The 24,852-nt window shown below is 38.8% G+C and overlaps 1 protein-coding gene across 9 annotated transcripts in view; it reads left to right on the top strand.

Moving 5' to 3' along the window:
- The window catches only part of MBD5 (methyl-CpG binding domain protein 5), a 154,665-nt gene that overhangs the window by 30,877 nt on the left and 98,936 nt on the right, over positions 1 to 24,852 (top strand). Inside the window, exon 1 of one of the 9 annotated variants that reach the window (XM_031053015.2) lies at positions 9,248 to 9,337. The exons of 7 other annotated variants lie outside the window; for them this stretch is intronic. The gene's annotated coding sequence lies outside the window, so the exon portion shown is untranslated. Of the gene's footprint in view, positions 1 to 9,247; positions 9,338 to 12,979; positions 13,116 to 24,852 lie in introns of those variants that run through there. One more of the 9 variants, XM_031053013.2, reaches the window with a different exon arrangement.

The raw sequence follows: 24,852 nt of genomic DNA, 5'->3' as shown, positions 1-24,852 counted from the left end.
GTATTCCATACCATAGCACGTGATGCCCAGGATGCATACGGGGAAGGAGAGAAAGCTGGAGGGATAGAGCTCTAGAGGAAAATGGAGGAAGGAGCACGCGGTGCTCGGCCAGGCAGGGTGGAGTGAGTTATGGGTCAGTGGCTGGTGGGGTGTTGTATTCTTTTCACTTGCTGTTTGCTGTATCATTATTATTTGTAGTAGTAAATGGCAGTAGGGGTTTTGTGTTATGCCTTAGCAATTAAACCGTTCTTATCTCAATCCGTGGGGGCTACATTCTTTGGATTCTCCTTCCTAACTCTCAGGGAGTTGGGGGACTTGGTTTAAACCACGACAGCGTGTCAAGGTCCCTCTGGATGACATTCCTTCCCTCCAGCCTATCAACCGTACCACACAGCTTGGTGTCATTGACAGACTTGCTGGGGGTGCACTCGGTCCTACTGTCCATGTCACCAACAAAGATGTTGAACAAGACCAGTCCCAACACCAATCCCTGGGGGATGCTTTGCACAAATCCAGGTAGATGACATCAGCTGCTCTACCCCTGTCCATCAGTTCCATAGCCCCATCATAGAAGGCCACCAAATTGGTCAGGCAGGATTTCCCCTTAGTAAAGCCATGCTGGCTGTCACCAAGCACTTTGCTGTTTTTCATGTGCCCCAGCATGCCTTCCAGGAGAATCTGCTCCAAGATTTTTCCAGGCACAGAGGTGAGACTGACTGGTGTGTAATTCCCTGGATCATCCATTTTCTCCCTGTTGCAAATGGGGGTTATATTTCCCTTTTCCCAGTCATTGGGAACTTCACCTGACTGCCATGATTTTTCAAATATAATGGACAGTGACTTAGCAACTTCATTCGCCAGCTCCTTCAGGACCTGCAAATAGATTTCATCAGGTGCCATGGGCTTGTGCACATTCAGGTTCTTAAGATGATCTTGAACCAGATCCTCTTCTACAGTGGGCTTAATGTCTTCATTCTCACAGTCCCTGCATCTGCCTTCCAAGACTTGGGTGGTATGGTCAGAGCATTTGCTAGTGAAGACTGGGGCAAAGAAGTCATTAAGAACCTCAGCCTTCTCCAAATCCAGGGTAGCCAGTTTTCCTGATAGCTTTTGAAGAGGGCCCACATTGTCCCTAGTCTGTCTTTTATTTGCAATGTGCCTGTAGAATCCCTTCCTGTTATCTTTCACATCCCTAAACATCTTAGACTTTGTCGAAGATATTTCCATTCTTACAGTATATTAAAAAAAATCAAAACAACAGCAACTGAAGAGAAAATATTAATATACTTGAATATACTGAACTCTCATATGAGTTCGTATTCAGTCTAGTTCAATTGAAAAAAAAAGGAACCTTTTTTCTGATATAAGAAATCAGGCTATTGCAAGTGCAAATATATAATAGAAAACTTTATTCAGTTGAGTATATAGCCCAAACATTTAGTTATTTTTGTAGTTTTACCTACTGGTAATGATGAAACATCATTAAAAACGGCACTTTTACCCCTTTTTATTTTGAGAACATTCAGCTTTCCATGCGGTTTTAATTGGAGAGGTATAAAAAGGATGTGGGAACTTAGTATGGGAAATTGGAATACGTTCCAATTTACATTGAGTAGTCTCAGAATTGAACAGCCCTCAAGATTTAGAAAGCATATTTGTTTCTTGAATTAAAAGATATATGTGTAAATCAACTTTCCTTTTAAAAAAAACCACAAAAAACAACACACAAACAAAGAAACAAAAGAAAAACCCTGACCAATCCGTGTCTTCATTTAGAAGACAATCTGTGTGACCAGTACCATGGAATTCCAGTTAAAGGCATCTTTGTTTCAGGTGTCTGAAATGGACCTCCTCAAGTCTGTCACCACAGCCTGGAGGGGAGCAAATTGAAAACATTTTTAATGTTTTTTCTCTTAACTAAATATTCAACCAGTAGGGTAGAATAAAATAAAAATTAAGGTGAGATAGAAACAAAGTAGAACCTGGTGGTGTTCAGATGCTGGTGTTCATAGTCAGGTTTACCCATGGTAAATGTAGAAATAACGTCATTATGTGTGATGATGCGGTTACTGGCTGTAGAACACAAGTTACAGTGATGTATGTTACTCAGTTTTTGCTTCCCGCTTGTAAAATGCGTACTCTGTGAGCATTGTTGGGGAAGGTGATGCTCCATAGCTACAGCAGCCAAGCTGCCCATGGTTAGCTGCAGAGATGGAAGCAAAAAAATGGTAAAGGCAATGGCCTTTCCGTGTCCTGTGTTGTCTGAAAGCTGCACTTTCCTTACAGCTTCTCAGTATGCTTGACAAATTAAAATGAGGCATTTTCCAGAACTCACTGATGATTTAATCAAACCTGTTAAGTTATACCTTTATATAATGAGTATCCATCCCAGCTCAGGGCAGAAAGCCCAGTCAGCACTCAGCAGGCCAAGGGAGATTTAGCCTACAGATATCAGCTCGGTTCTCCTGCTTAACTCTGTTAAAAGTAATTAAAACATTCAATGATAAAAGAAAATTCTCTAATTAAAATCATAGAGCTGTATCCATTCGTCCTTCCATTGCCTCGTACAAAAATATGTGAATTTGGAGGCCGGAGGGAAGTTTCTGGCAGTGGTTGAATTTTGACCCATAGTATTATGATGGGATATTTTTAGTTCCATAGGAGCTTCATCCTTTTCTGGATAAAGTAAAATAAAATTTGAGCTTTCAGATTGTTAAGTGAAGGCTGTCCTGCTTTACAGAATTGAATAATTTTAATTGTGATTCAGTATTCAAATAAATGGTATATGATGCATCTGTGTAAACGTCATTTCCATTTTTATAGATATGAATCAGTGTTTCTTCTGTGTTTATAATAACTGTGCCCCTAATTTCTCACATACGACGACATTTGAAAAGTGGCAATGTTAAAGAATATTGGAGCAACCTGATAACGGTAGTTGAGGTATCTAAATATGGTCAGTTTACTTTGTTCATACATGTAAAAAAAAGTACAAACAAAACCCACAAAACCAACAAAACAAAACCAAAAATCCCAAACCAACCCTTTGATTGCCTTTTTTTTTATTTAGGACTGGCCATTTGAAAGTTAAACAGAATATTGTTTTCATGGAATCGAAGGTGTGTTGATGCAGAACTGAGAATATCTTAGGGAGCATCCTGAAATCTTGCACAGTTTCTAAGTAGCTTTAGAAAGCAGCACTGTTTTCCTGTACAATGGAGATACTAATTTTGCTGATCACAAATTGATTACCAAATTCCAAATATTTACTCAGAAGAAATCTATTTGTTAGTTTATTAATTTTTTCATTGACTAAAGAAGTCTTACACAACTACAGCATTTATAGGTTAATTTTTAAATTCTACATTTTAATAAGCTTTGGAAACAAGATAATTGCCTATGTTTCTGGTATTAGGTTATGAATATGCTAATATAAATTAGTATATTCTGACATTTGCAAGTGTGCGAGATTGCATTTAAATAAAGTACAAGGAGTCACTGCATCTGCATTCTCTATAAACTTGCCTTGTTGGAGTGATGGGCTCTCTTTATACTTCCCTCCACGTGTAAATGATGCTGAGTGTGAGATTGCTGATAGATCATTCAGACCTTATAAATTTTTCTGCAAATAAGGAGTAGTTGCTGGTTACTGGTAGTCTGGGATTTTTATTTTTTATTTTCTTTTTGTGACCAGTTCCAGGTTTTTCAAATCAACTGTTGGCTCTTTGCCTACAGGGTTTAAAATTTCTCAGATTGCCTTCTCTTTGCAGAAATTTATTACAGTACTGAATATGGGAAACGTTGATGAATGAAAAATCTCCAGTCTCCTTGCTGTAGGTGCATGCTTTCTTGCTCAGAAATATCTGTTTTCCGTTCATGCAGAACTGCTTCAGATAATGCTGTTGTGAAGCTTCCAGCCGCCTTAGCCTAGTTGAAGCTATAATTTATTTAAATACTATGAAAGTAATGTTCTGCTCCTCTTGACAGTTTGCAGTGACTGATCTCTCCTGTGATCTCAAAGTAGCAGAAACTGTAATTCAAGGTAGAATTACAGTTGCCAATATGCCTTCTGTATCACCAGAGGGTTTCTATGTGAAGGGAACTCCAAGTTGCATGAGATTGGTCATCATCATTGCCAGTTCTGCTATCCTGTGTGCCATTCTGTTGTCAGCAGTAGATTGTCGAAGGGTTTTATGCATATTTTTTTTTGTTTCTTCTGATCTAAGTTTCATGGCCTATTACTTCAAGGGTTTAATTCCTTTTGAAAAACAACAGTCATGGAAATGCAACTTTGTCATCTCTTGAAGTTGTCTTAAAAGAAACTTATAGTTCTTCACATGTGACTTCCCATGGGGGTTTGTCCTGGGAGCTTGTGTTTGGAAATCTTCTTAGGAACCTTTTCTGAAGAACAGTTCTATTTCTAAGGTTTCAGCAGCATTTTAGCAGTTGATGAATGACTGCTCTGTGGTTTTGTTTTGGGGAATGCTTGCCTTTTACCTTATGTTGTCTTTCCTGCTATGCATGTTCTTGGAGCCTTCTGTGAAACTTCTTGGTTCATAGCTTCTTCTCAGTGTAAAGTCCATTTTTAAGATTTCTAATGCGTATAGCATCCACTTTCAGTCTCTGAAGCTTTTATAAAAGTAATAAATAATTGCTCTACCTAGACTTGTTTCTATGCTCTCAATTCAGTATCACTACTAGGTAGTCTTTATTGTTGCCTGTTTGTAACTTTCTTCATTTACCCAGTACGCTACTCTCACTTCATGTTCAAAGCCTTGACATTGAACATATTTACGTTACAGTTTTTCAACACCTTAGATATATTTATTACTATTATCTGGTATATCAGAGAATAGGCAAAAAATGTATTTTCATTAATTTGCTTTTGTATTTACAAGTTCAAGCACAAACTATGTACATATTGGCATATTTTAAACAACTCAAAGATGTTATCACTCGGAATACTAGTTGATACATTTATTAGTCCAAATAATTACCCTGAAAGTTGTAACAAATCCTTTATTTGCCATTTTTATATTTTGTGGATTCCAATTTATGTTTACACCAGAGCTTACGTTAGTATTTACTGTTTATATTGATTTTAACCAGCCATGAAAATGGAGGTCCTTTTCCCAAATGCAGCAGTAGTTTGTGATTTCATAACCAGATTGTCAGATATTGCTAAAACGGGGGGAACCTGGAAGTCTTAATTAACTTTAAAATATTACCTGTGGGATCTAAAATTTGTGTCTGCTTTTTTTGCCTTTCTCTGGGGTGGTCTTCTGGTTGTTTTTTGTTTGTTTGGGGACTTTTGTTTGTTGCTTGAAGGGTAGGAGTGGGGCTGGCTTCCCTAAAGACTGATAGAGTTTGAGGAAATAGTTTAGATTTTAAAATTTACTAGTCTAACTGCTCAGACTGAGGTGGAAGTTTGTGATGTCATCTCAAGATGAATGAAACTTGGGTTATGTGATAAAGTAGTAACTATATTGTGTTTTACACACAAATGATTGTGATGTGAATGTTTTAATTGTTTTTATGCTTCACATATAATATGTAACTGTGCAATTTTAGTTTTAATTTTGATTATTCTGTGTCACGTTTGTTTCTCTGGGATTTAGTCAGCCTTATGGGAAGGGTGGTATGGCTGTAAAATCTTCAAGTGGAGTAGAACCGTCAGTGCTGTGACATGCTTAGGCTTCTTGTCTCAACATTTGTTATATTTAGTCAGGGAGTAGGGGTTAATTCATAAGCGAAATTTCTGCCTATTGAAATTTCAAAAATAGTACACTGTTTCTGAAATATTAACATTTTTTAATTGTTACGGAATTTTCTGTTCTTTGTATATAGCTAGGGTCAAGGCTTGCTTTCATCATCTTTCAATCTCAACTTGGCAAAGTTTCTGCCAGCTAGTGTACAGACCTGTAAGTTAGACCTAACTAAGCAATGTTGAAGTTACTAGTGTGAGAGTTTTGTTCTTATTAAGAGTATTTGCCAAACACTTTGCCTATGAGATTCAAGTAAACATGGGAAGGAAAATTTTTCTGAAGGTTTTGCAGGCAGACAGGCAGTCATGCTGACTTGATATGTGCCGAGCATTCAAGCTTTATCTTTGCAGTGGACCAAGTGTGAAACAGTCTTTTGTTCGTTGTTTTGTAGCTACTTGCTCATACTTCTTGTGAGAACCCAGTGCCTGTTTGATGCAAAGTAGTACACAGTTTTGTGGAGGAGAATAAATAGCATATGTACTATGGTCATATGCAAGAGTAATGATGCAATGTGTTTCAGCTTTTCTACCTGTGGCACACTGGTTAAGTGTATAGAAGATGAAAGTCAGAAGATAGAATCATATTGAAGACAAGAACTGAAAGTGCATTAACCAGAGAGGTTCCTAATGTGAGGGATTATTAACCAGACTAAGATGAGGTAGTTGTATTTTTAGTTTATGAGATTGTTATTGATTAAAAATAAGAAAATAAGGGATGATGGGGAGAACTCGCATCAATAGAAAGAATATACAGGTGAATATGGATGCAATTTAATTTGGGGATGGAGAGATGAAGAAATTTCAGGAGCCCAGACAGCTGTGGTCAGTTTGGAGCTGCGGTGGCAGAAAAGCAAAGCTTGGAGATGGAGAAGCCTGGGGAGGAAAAAAAAGAAAAATAAATTTAAATAATTAATAAGGCTTCTTGTTTTAAATATAAACAGAAATCTCAGTCTCATGTTGTTGACCCTTTTGTCTGAGCTGTTATCTGTGTGGAGGGGAAGAGGCAGCAGCTGGTGTTTCTCCTTGTTCCCCTGTGGTTGACATACAGGGTCAGGTCTGTAGTCCTCTCTATCCCACTGTGACAATGGATGGTGCTTGGGCTTAGCAAAAGTGGAGGTAGAGAGATATACTTAATTGATTATCAGAACCTCAGATACCATCAGGCAACTAAAAATGAAGCTTGGACTTTCACCGTGTGTTTTTAATAATGGATCTGTAGTCCATAGCTACTATTTCCTTTTTGAAGGCATTTATACTTACGTCCACAGCCACCTATGACAGCATTAGGGATGCTCTGATCACTCAGTACAGTGTTTATAAAAGTAGAGGAACATTTTTTTAATCTTTATATTCCTGAGATCACATAGGAGGATTTCAGTATACAGGCAAGTATATTGGAAGTCTCTCCATATTGGAGGAAAGGCCTGTGAGGCTCTGTGCTTGTAGCCACTCCTGGCTTCTCCTGGCTTTCGCTGTCATGTATATTACTGCTTGAGATCCTGCTAGAGCAACCGTGTGCTCTGGGAAGTCAATATCTTTGAGACACTGAAGAAATACCTGATGGGAAGTGGTTGGGAAGAAGATGGAGAGAAGCATTCCAGGAACATGGAGTGGGTTCAGTATGTGCTAGTGATGTTAGAAGAAGGCAGATGAGAGCACCCAGGGAGACAAATGAGGGATTTACATCTTGGAGCTATTTTGGACCTTTTATTCCATAGGGTATTCCCATTCAGCTAAGAATGGTACCATTCCTGAAAAGTATTTCAGTGAAGCTTTGTGATACAATTTTGTATTAGAAATTAATAGTTAAACTGTAGAATATATATAAAAAAATACTACAGTGATTCTCCATCCCTTCAAGGCTTTTAAAAATAAAGGACTGTTAGTACAGCAGAAAGGGGAACTGTAAAGGTAGCATGAAGTTAACACAAGGAGTGCAAGGAGTTCAAGGACAGCCTTAACACTGATTTTAAGTATTTATATTAATGACTTTGAAAAAGTGGTTGTGACAAAGGCATCACTACAGGGAAGGAACAAATAGGGCATTGAGAGCCAGCTGCCTGTGTGTCCCTACTGCTTCCTTTTGCTAACTAGTACTAACATTTGTATAACCAAAATATTAGTAGAAGCACATCTCTTACCCTGCTCCCACAAAGGGGGTTTCATTCGGATCAGGTGCTTAGCCTTGGCTTTTGGTGGTTCATTGCAGGGACATAGTGAGAATGAATGAGTGGGTTTGTGAAGAGCAAACCTGCCCTTTCAGAAGTGGCACAGACTTGTGTCAAATGAACTAAGGGACTCTGGAAGCATTGTTTAAACTTCAAGATAAAATAGCTGGATTTTGAACCGCAGTTCAGCCAAAGGTGTTTAAATGAGGCTGTGTTGGGCCAGATGCCCTTTAAAAGGTGGCCAAACCAGGTCTGGTGCGCAGCTGGATGGTGGTGGCTCAGGCCATCTAAGTACAATACGTTGCAAGAGCCTTGTAATATTGGAGGCAGTCAACAGTGGTGGTGGCAGGTGATGCTTCTGTATTTGTGGTGGGTTATGGGTACTGGGTGAGTAGAGATGGAGAGAAAAAGATACAGTCTGCTGTAAAGCAGCTGAGATTTAGGAACACGTAGTTTGGTAGGGTTTGGGTTTTTTCCCCCTCTTTAATAAGTAAGCAACTTCACCTTCTAAGCATATCAAAGCGAAAGATTATTATGATGATTAAACTGTATTATTTACAGTAAGTGGTAGAAGACCTAAGAAACCCATAGCATCTGTACTTTTTGCTAGCAACAGTAGTGACTCAACAATAAACTGGCAATCTAACCTCAGCTGCTTAAAAGGACCCCACTAAGAAAAATATTTCTTTATGCTTCAAAAGAAAAAAGAAAAATTTGCTGAGGTATTGAGATTTGTTGGCAGTATCTCTTGCTCTTACAGTACCCAGAATTCAGAATATCTCAGACCTTGACAGCCAAGAAATGAGAAGTTATGGTACAAGAAAATCCAGGTTTAAATCTTTCCCTGCTGAGCTGGCAGTAGCAACTGAAAATTATTTGCATGCTATGGTGTAGTTACACTGAATAGTAGAAAGAGCAGTTGAAATAGCTAAATGGAGCTGTTGATTGGATTTAAGGAGATTTATTAAACTTTCCCTCTTCACCTCATGTACAGTGTTTCTCTGTGTTTATGCTTCATAAATGGGGCCCATTTTGTGTCTGTAAGATGAATAGGAGGTAGACATGTGGGTTTACTGGTATTCAAAGTACAAAGTTGATTGTCTTTCAGGGAGGGGGGAGCTATAAAAGTGCGTTTCTACCTTGTTGGAGAGTATGGGGAGGGCAGAGGCAGACTCGTCCTGAGGTACACAGTGAGAGGTAATGGAAACAAGTTGGGAAAGAAGGAGATTCCAGTTAGATGTAAGGAAAATTAAATCCCTGTGAAGGTGGTTGGTCACTAAAAACTTGCAAAATTTGTCTTCAGAGAAATGTGAAACTTGGTCTATCAGTGGCCTGTGCATCCTGATCTACATGGACCTCTGAGCAAGAGGTTAGACTGAAGACATCCGGAGGTCCCTTACAACTGGTGTGTTCTGTTATTGTAACCTATGTTAAGCGTAGGTTTTCTGTGGAATAAGTGAAACATGAGGTTATAGGCCAGGTGTACTGCTCCAGGTCAACATACATCTGAGTAACTCTGGCTTGTGACCATGATGATTCCACCTCCATTCTGCAGTGCTCCAGATGCTCTAACCTCAATGTAGTAGTCTTCTTGTGCTCTGCTTATGAGAAGCTACCTCCAAAAGAAGCTCATTCCTATTGCTATGTTGTTACGGCCTGTCTTTTGCGAACACAAGTCTTTGTATGATGAATTATATCAAGAAGTGAATTCAAATTATAATCAGTACAGCAAGAAAACAGGTTAGTTTTAAGGGTTGCACCCTGGTGCACTTGTGCTAGGTGAAAGGAGAGGTGTAGGGCAGAAAAAGCACGACTGCTTCCTTTGGCAGTTGCATGTGAAAATGCAGAAATTTGGTATCAACTTCTGATAGATCATAAAGTTACATTTTCTCTGTGCTAATTATTTTTTGTTGGGTTTATTACCATAATGGTGTTTTCAAATGGCTGGGATTATCTGTGAGCATACAGACAATTATCTAGACATATATCTTTCATATAAACCCGTATCACTGTATATTTGCACAGCAAAAACATTTATAATGTCTCTGAATAGGGTTTTGGTTTTTGGTTTGATTATATATTTTGTGTATATTTTCATGTTTGCATGTATTTGCTGCACATAGGTTACTAAAATCAGAGATTTTAGGAAATACCTGACTTCTTAGAATCGTAGTACTAAAGGCTCATACAATCATGGCATATAAGAGCTAGAGAACAAATAACAAATTTTAGGACCTGACTGCAATCCACTGAAAAGGATGTAACTGGTTGTGAGATATATCTGTGTCTGTGTGGACACTCACTCCAGCCAGATGATAATAGTATTACTACTTGTGGGCTAAAATGGTGGTTTGCCTTACTTATCAGAGACACCTGAATGTTTCTTTGTCTGGTCCCTTAAGGAAGTAAAGTTACAGAAAGTCTAAGAAAAGCGAACAGGCAAGACAAGACTTAACAGCCTACGTATATCTAAAATTGTAAACAACTGAAGATAAAAAGGAAATATTCAGGCTGCGTAGGGGCTTATAGCTAGAAATGAAACGGTGGAATGAAGAAAGAGGAGATTAAGGCTAAATGTCATGAAAGAGTGTTCTGCAACAGTAGTGGTTTTGTAGATGGCTCTTCCAAAGAAAGCAAAGTCCTTTCAGGACAAAGGCCCTTTTTTTTGTTTTTTCTTCTTTTCCTGTTTCTTTCCTTCAGCTTAACCACTCAGTGTAAAATAATCTCATATGGGTATATAAAAGAATGTTAAGTTTTTGAGGCATGAATATGAATCTCTGCATCTTTGGGAGCTGCTGTGATGATGCCTGAGTGCTGCACTACCTTATAGAGCCAAAGGCACTGTCTTTGCTGTCAGAATCTCGCAGTACAAGGTTCTGATCTTGTATATGAGTTAATGGTGGTAGGTCTGTACATGGTGCATGCTTCACTGTCTAGATTAGACACGAGATTCAAGATTGGGTTAGAAGAGACCTTAAATATCATCCTGTTCAACCCACTGCCACAGGCAGGGCCACCTTCCACTAAACCAGGTTGCTCAAAGCCCTGTCCAACCTGGTCTTGAGCACTGCCAGGGGATGGGGCAGCTGCAGCTTCTCTGGGCAACCTGTGCCAGTTCCTCACAAGCCTTGCAGGGAAGAACTTTTTCCTCATATCTAATCTAAATCTCCCCTCAGTCAGTTTAAAGCAAATTCCCCCATGTCTTTTGCCTTCATGTCCTTGTAAAAAGTCCCTTTCCAGGACCTAAATGGCAATTCTACTAGTAATTTGTACTTTTTAATTTGAGATTAGAATCATTCTAAAAGAGCAATAAGGCAGTATATATTTGGGGACTCTTAACTGCCAATGTAAAGAAATAACAAACCAAAATCCTGAATTTAAACTTTTTAAATGGGTAAAATAGATGACATACTGTAACAATATAATTATTTTGACATGGATACTCTTAACTAAGCTTTTGAAACCTTTTGATGTCTTTCCCTAAAAAAAAAACAAACAAAAAAAAAAAAAAACAACCCTTTTAGTATTATCTTCGGTTCATAACATTTTTGAAGATCAAAACTGCTTTGCTGGTTTAAACTAGTGTTAGCTACACTGCCATGGATACTTGGCAGTTTTCTTCAGTAGCCAAGGTGGTTTGAGATTTTTCTGCGCACTTCCTCTCAGCTGTTAATTCTTTCTCCACATGAAGGTTTTCACCCTTTTCACTTGCAGCAGTCAAAGTGCTTGTGGTAGTGTATCTGTGGGCTAGCAAAATGGTGCAGATAAAACATTTTTTGGTGTATTTTTGTTGGGGAGCTGGTTAGCTGGATTCTGCAAAATTTTCTCCAGTAGGTACAATTTTTGTTTCTTCAAGTGTTTGTTTTAGTTGTTTGGTGTAAGCCCAAATCATTTCAGTGCTGTGGTTTTCAGTGTGGCTCTACATGTATTTGCTTCAGCACACTGGAGTGGTTGAAGCACTGTAAGAGCCAGGTAGGAAACAGAAAGCGGAGGTCCAAGCAGCGATGATGTACCAGGCTTGGTTCTACAGAACACGGACATGCAAAAGTGCCCTTGGATTTTTCTTTTTTCCACATACGTATTTCCAGTCTTTTACATATCCCAAATAACCATTAGAAACTGATTAAAAACTCTGATAAAATATGCAGTACTTCTAAGAAACTACTAAGTGCTGTCAGCGAAGATGAAAGTAATTTCTACAGTTGTTTGCAATTATATAGAGCTATTGACATCATCTTTTTCTTATTTTCAATAATATAATAGTAAGCCTGGATATTTTTCCTTTACTTTCTGCTCTTTTCTGAATTTGAGCAGTGTTCCAGCTGAACCCTGAAATCTGACAGTCGTCACTTCCAGCCTGGATAATGAAGTGTCACCTAGGTGAAACTGGAGAGAACCCGGGCTCCAGAGCCCTTGGGTATTTGCTTCATATTTAAAGAAGAGTTGTTATGTGATATTTTATCCAATGTAACAAAAATAGTTAAATCTCTCCTTAAGATATAAAAAGCAACTTTTGCTTGGGCTTAACTGTCTTCTTGCTGCCCCAGGAGGGTCTTATTTAGATGCAGACACTCCATCTTTCCCTTTCTTAGAGAGCAACCTGTCTTAACAATTACTTCCATAAAACAGCATTTACTGCGAATACCATTTCTGCTGTTAGACCGTGAAGAGACAAACTGCATACCTGATATGTCTGGATACTAAGGAAGTTAAGCACCACAATCCTTGTAATTCCTCCTGATGACTGTGAAATAGGGATGTGATGATTATGGTTCTCCTGGGAGATGTCTTAAAATATTAACAAGGTCATTTTCTTAACAAAAATTTCCAAACCTCATTTCAACCAAGTAGGAAGGGGATACTGCTTCTGTCTGTTTCTGACTTAATTGTCCACGGACTGGTAGTGGAGATGTCATCATGTGATAGTGGTGTTGCTAACACAGAGAGGTGCATCTCAGATCCCTGGGGGGAATAAGGCTGTTTCCCTGAAAGTTTTTTTTTTTTTTTTTTTTAGTCAAGGTAAGATGGAAAGAGTACTGATGGAGACAAGACTGAAAAGACAGAAATATCAGAAGGGACGGTAGGCTAAAGACAGAACTTCTAAAGCTTCATTGGATGCACCTTCAGAGCTGGAAATGCTGCTCAGAAGAAGTTGGCTACATTACCAAGTCCTTGAGTAGCAGGTGATCTTTTCTCTGTGGAAGGTTAAAGAGCGCTGAGTTCTTCATTGAATGTGTCTTAAATAGGGATGTCGGGCTGTGTGAGTTGGGTTGGCCTCTCACTCTGGAAAGGATGGATAGCCTGAAGCAATTTGGTATCACTGGAAGGGTTGATACAGGAGTTGAGAGCCGTACAGAAATGAGTGCTCCCTCCCTGATGCCTAAGTCCACTTTGTTAATAGCTCAAAATTCCAATTGAACTAAGCTGATTAAATGGCACAGTAGATTTGTTGCACAGAAATGGTGGTGTTAATCTGGCAGGCAAATATATTGGAGAGGAAATGAGGTAGAAAAAATTATTAAGTCCATCCATAATTATGTTTTTCCTTATAATAAAAAAATAAGAAGAATAGAAGCAAAAACCTACTAAGGCTTTTCCTAATGTGTCTAGAAGGTCTGCTTTTCAGGAAGGCAGCATAGTGAACAGCAAGGAAAATAGAATTTTAGCTCTTATTTGACAAAGGAAGGAAAGAATAAAAGAGTACAGGCATCACTTGACATAAACTTGCAGTTAAAAACAACCCCAAACATTATTACGTTTGACGAGTTTCTGAAGTTTCTTGGAGTGATTTGGACGTTCCACAGGACTAATCTATATATACTGCATGCATAATTGAAATGGGAGATAAATTCAGTTCTGTTCATAATATCATCATCTCACAAGGTATTTTTTATTAAATTAGACTTGGTAACTAAATTGCTCCTTATGCCTTTTGTGGATGCTCCTAAATCATCAGCTAAATAGCAGCTGATCCAAGTTTGGCAAAAGGAAGAAATGAAGTTTTGGAAGATTATATTAATTGTTCCCAATAGTAATCTATCAGAATTTGATACTTGTATGTGGTCTTGTTTTAGAAGCGTCGTAATTATGGCAGTGCTACAAATCTTATGTTAATGGAGCAGAAGAAAAAAATAATGGTAAATACGGCCCATACTTTGAGCTAAAACATTCTGTGGATGTTACTTGCAGAATGAGTGCTGTCTCCCTTGATTAAGGAAAACAGCAGGATTAAAACCATCACTTTCCCAACTTTTTTCTAGTATTATCAGAAGCAGAAGCAAAGCATAGACCAGCTTACCTGACTAATTAGCAACTTGTTTTCTTTTGCTGCCTCCTGTTTACTTCATGCTTTTGATAACTTTGTCTTCAGAAAAATCTTTCCTGTGTTCTAGGGGTCTTTTTCAAAGCAACACTTGGACAATAAGACATGTTGGTATTGAGGGCATGTCCTCAGCTTTCATCTGCTTTTCCTTACCTTTCATGTTTGTTTTTTCCCATTGTCAGAACCTGCAGTGCCTCCTCTTTGGTATCCCTAGCAGCAGCTGGTTGTGTATTTGTTTCAGGATGTGGGCGGCCCTTCTGTCCTGCTTCTTTCCAGACGTCAGGGTGAAGGGAAAGCAGTTAGAATAATAGGTAGATGTGAATGTCAAGCCTGAAAAAAATGGGTGTCATGTCACCTTTTTAATCTTGCATAAAACATTTTCCTAGATTTCAGTTTGTTGGACATGCACTGCTAGCACAAAAGAAATATTCCTCTGTTAGGTCTTGTGGGATTTAGGGGCATTTCTGAATTCTGTAGAGTTCCATCAAAAGATAAATCCTTTGTAAAACTATGGATGTTAAATTTACAGACATTGCTGCTGCTTCTGAGAAATTATAGGCAGTTATTAGCGATTGAATATTGACATTAAAATGAAGAAAAGGCACCTGAAACCTACAAGCTATGATTTCAAGTTTTGAGAGGAATACTTTTCCTAGGCCTTCTTTCTGGTTCCTTTCCTTGAAGATAAATAAGATTTTTAAAAATTTGTGGAAATGTCCATATGATTTTACTTACAATTTTACCAAGACTTAGTGCTTAAACATTAAGAGAAGTTAAATAAATTATAATGACCAGGTGAGCATGGACTATTGCAGGCACAGAGGAAGCCCCCAACCATGGTGGTACCCATAACCAGGCAGAACAGCTTACCCTTTCATACTGCTATGAATGCATCTATTACGCTTGGAAATCCAGTGGTTCCATGGGAGTTTTCATTTTTAAGTCTTCTAACTAAAATGTTTTTTGAGGCTTTAGCACTGCCCTGTTACAAATCCCTTGCCACATGTCAGGAGCTCTGGACACATGCAGACATCCCTGCTCTGGTCCAGCAGCTTTTGCCTCCAAATGCTTCTTCCTATCATGTTTGTGGGGTTCTGCTAGTGTTTGGATTTTGGGGTGAGTTTTTTTTCTGTCAGGTGGGAAAGTCATCTGGCACAACAGGATATTGAACTTCTGTGAGAGTCTGGCCAGAAGCAGAGAAGGTCTGTTGCTTTATTGAATGCCACATATAGCTGCTGCTGTCGGACACCAGCCAGTCCCTGCTATCAAGGTCTGGCTCTGCAGAACTGATAATGGGGGCTCTGGTGATGTCCACGTCTCCTTTTTCTGGTACTAGTTTTCTTCTGCCTACTGATATTTGAAATGCGCTATAAAATTATGTGGTTTGTACTGAATAATTATGCTTCAGCTAAATGAATGGAAGAATACTGTTGAATGGAAACTGTCACAAGATCTGCCAATTAATATAGTTTTTCTGTTTCATTTGATTGCCTTTTCTGTTCTTTAAAGAAGACAGAAAATAAAACAAGGGACATATCTGAAGTGATGCATTTTTTTTCTGTTGCTGCGTAATCATTGCAAATTCATACATTTTTAAATTTACAGCATTTGGTGCCCCTAAATGTTTCTAATTTAATTTTGGAGAAGAAGAACATTTCTTCAAACAATTGAGACTCAGCACTGCCATTTTTTTCCATTAAAAAAAAGTCTCTGAAGAGATGTCAGTGTTTTATCTGCTGTGTAATGTCCTCATTTCAATTTTGATATAGTATCATGATTTTTGGTATTCAGTGTTTGAAAGCACAAGAGCAGTAACTATTTTACAATAGTAAATGTCAGTACACAGTTATTCTCAAAATCAACCAAAAATAGAATTTTAGTCCAACTTATGGCATCTTTGTAAGCTTTAAACACAAGTAGTGATAGAAAACAGTCATTCAGAAATTAAAGCTTTGTATCTACAGTTCTGTAATGCAGCTCTTTCAGTCTTTAGTTCTGTGTTTACCAGGACATCAGTTCTCTACAGTTTTGTTATAGACATAGACTGCTGTGGAGCTACAGAATGCTGTTAGGGTGATAGCAACTGCTACAAAGTGGAGGTGCATACTTTTGGTGCAGTCTAAACAGCAGAGGAAGAACCTTGTGGTATAGAACACTGTGATACTTGGACAGTTACATAAATGTTTTTCTGTTTTCGTTCCTCAGTACTACAATAGGTAGTAATTCTAATCCTTTCATTCATTTTTCCTTATTTACAAATCTTCACATTTTCAAAAGAATTTCAGCTTTGCAGTGTTGTAGCCACAAGATTACAGTTGACAGAAATCTTGTATTTTGTTTCCAGCTGTGTTGCCAGCATACCAAGGGCTTGCGGAGGTCAATAAAAATCACTGTGCCACAGTTTTCTGTTAGTGAAGTAAGAATTCTGTCATGTTGGGAAATGAATTACATCTGAGAGTATATTTTTAGCTACGTAAGATGTTTGGATGAATGGCAATATAGACGCAAAGTATTTTCTTTTGTGTATAGAAATCTTAAAAAGGTCAAAACTTTTTTTTTCTTCAGAGATTGTTCAAATCTGATAATGTGTCATCTTTGAAAGGAGACATTTATGTGGCTGGTCATTTAGTAGCTATTTTATTTAGTCAGAATTCAAAAGAGTAGTTGGGTGAAATGTAAGTAAATCTCATTACTTTGACAGCAGTTGCTTAACTACAAAGGAAGTATATATTTAGTAAACCCTAGTTTGCTGTGGATAATAATTGTCTTAGGTCAATATGGAGGTTACATTTCCCCACATTTCCCTTGTTTAACTTACATGAATGAAGGATTCTTCCCGTCATCTTAAATTTTTGGGCTGCTCATAGCAAGGCAAGGCTTTTCCTATTTGGTGTCTGTAGTAACTCCTGGTTCCCAGTCTCTTAGCTTTGGTGTGCTTGCAGTCTTCCTCCTCTTCCCACAGAAGGTCTCAGAGTTTCCTGGTTTGTCATTTCTCTCTGAAAAACTAAGAGTTCAAACCCTATGTTCTCCATCTTCCCCTGGCTAAGGATGGTGTACATACTGGTTGGGCAGCCTGACTCAAAGACCAGATGAGATGTGAAATAAATTAATGCAAAAGCTTCTGCATACTCAGTTGAATGAGTCATAATTTCTGTACTCATGTAAAACGCTCTAGCCTAAAGAGCAAGCTCTGCTGTTAAGGTAGTATTGAATGAGACTGGGAAAGAAAAGTCTAGAGGCAGTGTTCATGTTTGTGAATGATGTGGCAGAATGCACAGCAGGGACTGAGGTGAGCGAAGCTCTATTGCCTCAGTGGTTGGGTTGGGTTGATAAGGGGGCTGGAGGAGTAGTTCTTTTTGCTTGTTCCACCCCTTACATAATGTATACCTAAGTATAGCTTTAGTTAGCTGGGATGTACAGATTGAAGTCCTATGATGATCCCAGAGATAACATCATAGGAAGGTTTGGGTTGGAGGAGACCTTAAAGACCATTTAATTCCAGACCCCCTGCCACAGGCAGGGACGCCTTCCACTAGACCAGGTTGCTCAAAGCCCCATCCAACCTGGCCTTGAACACTTCCAGATGGTTGCACGTTAACACAATCTCCATGGAGAATTTTGCTTTAGCTAATTGTAGAAGTTACGCTGTTCAGCTTTAAAGACAGATTAACTGCTAAAAAAAAGTGTTTAAAAGTAACCTAGAAAGGAAGGAAATGTAGATATTCATGTTTGGAAGAGAAATGGGTTTTCTTTAGTGTACTTTTTGTCTCATTGAGGGCTGGTGTTAGGGTTGTGGTTTTTTCTTCCAGAAATACTGGTTTGTTACTCAGAACTTTTAATATTACTGGGATTTTGTTTGTATTAAAAAATAAAGTAAGGGAGGTTTTGTTAGTGATAAGGGCCCAAGTGCTGCTGGACACAACTTGAGATCTGCAAAGACCTGCCTTCACCAGCATACTGGTGATAAAATTAGAGATGCTTTTGTACGTTTAACTAATGTTTTGGGTTTTTTTTCCTAATTTTTATTAGAAAGCTCAGTTACATTGGTGTCAATAAAATGGTAAATAAGAGTTAAAAGCAGGATAAAATTCTTTCTTAGAACAATACTGGAGCAGAGTCAGCTGTCATGCAATCTCATGAGTTCTTGATTGCTTCTCTCTGACAAAAACAAGACAGACCTGGTTTATTTATTTCTTGCTTAAAACTATTAATTAAAAAAAATACTGTGGTTGCCTTTTCTGCATAATTGAGGAACAAAAAAAAAGAAAGTGCATGTTTTCTTCCTACTTCCATAGTAGCCTTTGCAACCGTTTTGAATCATCTGTCAGATTCTAAAATCAGGAGAATGTAACCTTGTTAAGGATAGCAATGTGTTTTGTGCAGTGCTTATTCCTGTTGCTTTCTCTTCCACTGTGAACATTAGGTGTAAAAAATAAAAAGCTAGGAAACTAAGATCTCTTCAGTGTTTTTCAAATCTAGTTCTTTACATTTGCTACTAAAAACCCAGTCTAGAAAAGACTTTGTTACCCTTCTGTAGCTCTGTGCAGATATTTCTGTGCACAAAGTTTTCTGTGTGCATTTATTTCAGTGTGAAATAATTGTCATAGGACTTCAAGTTTGTTTAGGTTTTTCTTTCACAACTAAGAAACATACCTCCCAAAGGCAAAAGACTGATGGAGAATTGCAAAGGCTTTGTAGTATTTCTGTGGCAGTGCCTCTTATATATTCCCTTATCTATAAGAAAATGGTCTGAGATTCTGCACCTGTCCAAGTTAATGGGTTTCTTTTAATACCTCAACATCTTTATGAAGCTCAGGAATGGTTTTTTTCACCCATGTGATTTAAAGTAGCACATGTAACTTCATCCATGTTACTTTTGATTTATGCTTGTGTAGAAGTTGTCTCTTTCAGGAATCTGATTTGCTGAAACTAATGCAAATATTTAATTCCTGAGGTTAGAGTGTCTTCTGTTTGCTTTTGTGATATTCTAATTAACAGCAAACCCCCAGTGTGGTGTGGGTGCAGACAGCACAACTGATGGAGCAGCCAGGTTTCACCACCAGAGCTCTGGGTCAGCCCAGAGATACATGTAAAGAAGTGCAGTCATGGGATCAGGATGGTGTGAGCAGTATAATTTTCTGCATTTTAATTATTTTTGTAAAATATTTGAGCAGTACTTTGTATCATTGTGTCAGTAATAGCGAAAAATCTACCTTATCCCAAATAATGTACAAATAGAGCAAAAGAGCTATTTACAGTGGGAACAAATGGAAAGCTAATGACATTAGAAAAATGCATTGATGTTTTTACATAAATACGCAATATAATATTTAGGTTAAACATAAACCTGCTGGTTTTAAGACTTAGTAGCAACCATGAGTAAGAAAAAAATAGTGTCTAAAACCAATTTATTAGTTTTTCCTCAGTGATTTTTGAGCATTTCCGTTGATTATTGTCACGTGTTCAGACAGCTTAGCTTCTTCAAAATTGCTCTTCAGGAGTAAACTAATGAGAAGATATTTGGGATTTAGAAAGTTTCATATCTTAGAATATACTAAATGTTGAGTTGTATCTAAATAAATGTTTTGTCCCCAGTCCAGGAAGAAAATACAAAAAAAATCAAAACAGAATCTTACATTTGAGCAGAGACATATGTTTTGTGGGTTGGCACCAGACTAAGATGCAGAATCTTGTAGAACCAACTCCTCATACTCCAGGATATTTAGAGGAAAAACATTCAAACCAAGGTGCTAGGGAATTATTTTTTTTAAAGACATAATAATAAAATAAGAATAAAAGAGAGCATCTGATATGCTGTACAAAGGAATTCCAGCCCCAGCCGGTAAGTTGGCTTCTTTGGGGCCCAACTAAAATGCCTCCATGAATTATTCATAACATGGGGAATTAACAAGAGGAGTTAGAGATCTGCACACACCTGCAGGCCTATGATCTTATTGGCATCACAAAGAAGTGATGCGATAGCTCCTATGGCTGGAGTGTTGGAATGGAAGGATACTGGCTCTTCAGGAAGGACAGGCAGGGAAGATGAGGAGGGGGTGTTGCCCTCTGTCAGTGATGAGCTGGAGTGCATGGAGCTGTGCCTGGGGATGGATGAGGAGCTGACCGAGAGCTTAAGGGATTAATGCTTTTGCTAGAATAATCTTAAAGCATAATATTTTTTCCCTCTTTATTGCTAAATCCTCCTGTCATTCTAGTTCAGTGATAGGCTTGAGAGCTGGGCTTGCACATGCACTGGGACATTCCCAGCTGCAGATACAGGCTGGGCGCAGAATGGAGTGAGAGCAGAGCTGAAGAGAAGTACTTGGGAATGTTGGTTGTCAAGAAACTCAGCATGACCCAGCAGTGTGCGCTGGCAGCCCAGAAAACCAGACATGCCCTGGGCTGCATCAGCAGCAGAATGACCAGGAGGTCAACGGACAGGATTCTTCCCCTCAACTCTGCTCTCATGAGACTCCGCCCTTACAGTACTGCATCCAGCTCTGGGGTCCCCAAAATATAAAGGGCATGGTTGGGGCAAGTCCAGGGGAGGCCAGGAAGATGCTCCAAGGGCTGGACCACCTCTTCTATGGAAACAGGTTGGGAGAGCTGGGTTTGTTCAGCACAGAGAAGATTGGGGAAACGTTGGAACAGCTTCCAGTACCTAAAGGGGCCAAAAAGAAACATGGAGAGGGGCTTTTTACAAAGGCAGGTAGGGACAGGACAAAGAAGAATGGATTTAAACTGGCAGAGGGGAGATTTAGGTTAGATATGAGGAAAAAGTTCTTCCCTGTGAGGGTGGTGAGGCACTGGCACAGGTTGCCCAGAGAAGCTGTGGCTGCCCCATCCCTGACAGTGTTCAAGGCCAGGTTGCATGGGGCTTTGAGCAACCTGGTCTGGTGGAAGATACCCCTGCCCATGGCAAGGGTGTTGGAACTAAATGATCTTTAACAGTCCCTTCTAACCCAAACAGTTGTGGGATTCTTACAAATACAGGCTATCTTAAAGACAGAAAATGTCCATTGTTTACTATCCCTTTATTTCTGGTACTTTTAAATGTGTCCTTTTTTTCTGGTGTCAGTCTCAAAGGACATACAGGAATGTACTGTAAATAAGATAATATGGTATTAAAAATGTTACAATTTCATTGGTAAATTCACATTAATTGAAGATGAGATCATAGTGACTCCTTCTGGCTGTTAGAATGATGATCATAAAATTGTATGAAGAAAAAAATAACAAAACACTTGGATGTCATTCAGCAAAATGGAACAGGCCCCAGAGATTTAGAAGGTTCCCCTGAAACACAGAAGCTTTTTCCCTATGATGCAAGGCTCAGACTCCTCAGAGAAGGCTTAAAGATTTTTATAACAATATTAATGATACCCTTACAATTATTGCAGTTGCTATGTATGAGAGAAACATGATGACATTTGATCAGAAGTAACATTTTCGATGGGAGCAGAATTTAGATATCTGGATTTTGGTTGTGTGGTTCAGTAGCAACAAAAAAAAGAAAATATCGTCTGTTGACACAAAAGGAAAAGTGAGAAGGATTGACTTACCAGGCAAAAAAGAAGAATTTCAGTGGCACTGAAAAAGAATATGGGGAGATTTGGGTATGAATCAGCTTCTTAACAAAATTGAATGCTAAGTTTGAAGAGCAGATGATAGCCCCAACACTGTACTCCATGCATGAAGTTTTTAGGGAAAACAAGTCACAGATTCTAAACCATTTTGAGGAATAGTTATTTAAAATGGCATGATGAAATGTTTTATTTCTTTCCCTGTAGTTGAGCCTTATGCTTTTGCCCTTCTTTGGGCTTCAGTTTTCAGCTCATCTTCAATTTGAAGATCTCCCTGTCAGCAGATGTGCTTTCTGGTTTGTAATCACTGATAAGTATCTTCAATACTGAACTTATTAAAAAAATGTGTTGATGGATTCTGTTTTGCTTTCCATACCAGTTTATTCCTCTGACTTTATTGGTCTGGTGTATAGAACAAGTACAGCCAAGGCCAGGTATAGCTAATGAAAGAGCTGTATGGCATGACAGCACAAGATGGAGACCTGTTGAATTAAAAGTAATGTTTTGGGTTGAATGTTGATACTGGCATGCCTTACTGCAGTAACACTTGGTATCTTAGATTGGGCTGGTTAGTGACTTTGAACAGCTTATCAGCAGAACTTGTTCACTTGTTTGTTTCACAGACTACTTCTCTGCACTTCAAGGTATTTCATCAATCTTAGATTATCTGAAACACGTACCTTTCCTGACCCTCAACACTGTCTTGACCCTTATCTGAAAATGTAGTGGCAGTCTGCTGGGACAGCTTTACTTTCAGTCCCTGCAGAGCAAGTTTTTTATATGTTAATAGCGTCATTTTGTATTGGGAAATTTTTCACCATATCAGTCCACCAGCTTGCACTCTGGCAAGCATCAAAGCACAGTGTACATCCAGTTTCTTTTTCAGATTTTTCATTAGAAAAAGAGAGCACAATCATAGTGTAGCCTATGCAGTTTTATTTCAGAGGCCGATCTGGCAGTTACTGTTTTTACAAAGTTTTTTAATTTTTGGAAGCACTAGAAAGATCAGAGGGTATCCATTCAAGTATTCATTAAGTTGCTTTTTTTGTGGAAGAAGTTGATTTGAAGGATGTTAATTTTCAGGTGATAAAAGTTGGGGCGTTTGACTTAAGAAGCAAATATGGACAATTCAGATACAGCATTATAATAAAGCTGAGATGAAATAACTTTTTGTGTTATAGGCAAACTGCAAAGAACTTGGTCATTTTGCTGTTAAAGGTGTTTAGCTATCATGGCTTTAAACAGCAATAAATTGTCCACAGAGTCTGATAAGTTATCTGCTGCTCTGATCACCTTTCCACGTGTGTCCTGGCTGCTGGCAGTCAGGTGACCTGGGCCTGTGAATAAATAAATGAGTAAAGAGAGAAAACACAGATTTATTTATTTTTTTCAAATGTATATTCAAGATGAATTAGTTGCTTGTGTTAACCCCAGCTGGATTGCTGCTGTGATTGCAACTATCAGAACTCAGCAAAATGTTGCTCAGAGTTGGATTCTTCCATAATCTGCGAAAGACTAAACCAAGTAGACTAAATTGAGGAGAAAATCATTTACGAGATGAAAGTTTTTTGACTTGATTTTTCCTCTAGTTAATTGCATCTGTTGCTCAATGAAAGGTTTCAGAAGCATTGCAGCATGTGTTGTGTAGGTACCAGTAGGACCACTGAGCATGTATAGAAGAGTTGATTATACTGATTTAAGCCTATTAGCTGTGTGACATGAAACAGAAAGTTTGCTATGGTTGAAGATCCTTCATTAAGGAAGCATTCTCCAGAGCAGAGCATGTCAGGACATTCTGAACATCAGGAAACACCTTTTCACTGGGACGGTGGCTGATCACTGGACCAGGTTGACAGGCTGTGGAGATGTTCAGAGTCCAGCTGGATACAGGCCTGGGCCACCAGCTATAGGTTGCCCTGCTTGAGCAAGCAGGGTAAACCAGATGTTCTCAAAAAGTCCCTGGCAATTTCAACTACTCCATGGAAATTTTATTGGGGTTATAGTAGACAAGTAACTAAAAAGCAAAGAAGACCACAACCAAAAAACCCAAAAGTTGCTGTTGCGCATCTAGTCACGAGCTGAATCTGAGGGAAGCACATATATAGACCGGTTCATCAATGCTGACCTTACCATAAGCATAGTAAATTTTTTTTAACATCATCTTTTCATAGTTACAGTACTGAAATATTAAAACAGCACTAATAAATGATACTGTACAGTTATCCTTTGAGCACTATAGGGTTTTTTAAACTGGCATTTTTAGGGGTGTTGTCCTAAAGCTACCTGGACTTCTGCAAAGCGTTCGACACTGTCCCATATGACATCCTTGTCTCTAAATTGGAGAGACATCAGTTTGATGGCTCAATGTCCAGCTGGAGACCAGTAATGAGTGGTGGCCCTCAGGGATTTGTGTCGGGACTGGTCTTGTTCAACATCTTTGTGGGTGACACGAACAGTGGGATTGAGTGCGCCCTCAGCAAGTTTGCTGATGACACCAAGCTGTGCCGTTTGGTTGTGTTGCAGTTTAAGCCCAACCAGTAACTCAGAACCACTCAGCAGCTTTTTCACTCCACTCCTTCCTCTCCCCAGCTCCCAGATGGATGGGGAGGACACTCAAAACAATGTAACTCCCACGGGTTGAGATAAGAACAGTCCAGTAGCTAAGGTATAACACAAACCACTACTGCTACCAATGATAATAATGATAAGGGAAATAAGGGGAGAGAATACAACCGCTCACCACCTGCCAACCGATGCCCATCCCTACCCAAGCAGTGATCTAACCCTTCCGGGTAACTGCCCCCAGTTTATATACTGGCCATGATGTGCTGTGGTATGGAATACCTCTTTGGCTAGTCTGGGTCAGGTATCTGTTTCCTCCCGGCTTCCTCTCCTCCCTGGCAGAGCATGAGACTCAGAAAGTCCTTGGTCAAAGTAAACATTACTGAGCAGCAACTTAAAAACGTTGTTATCAGCACTGTTCCGAGGCTGAAAGTCAAAAACACAGCGCTGCTC

This window comes from Melopsittacus undulatus, chromosome 4, assembly GCF_012275295.1.
Source record: "Melopsittacus undulatus isolate bMelUnd1 chromosome 4, bMelUnd1.mat.Z, whole genome shotgun sequence".
Lineage (NCBI taxonomy): Eukaryota > Metazoa > Chordata > Aves > Psittaciformes > Psittaculidae > Melopsittacus > Melopsittacus undulatus.
This window is presented reverse-complemented; position numbering and strand designations above follow the sequence as displayed.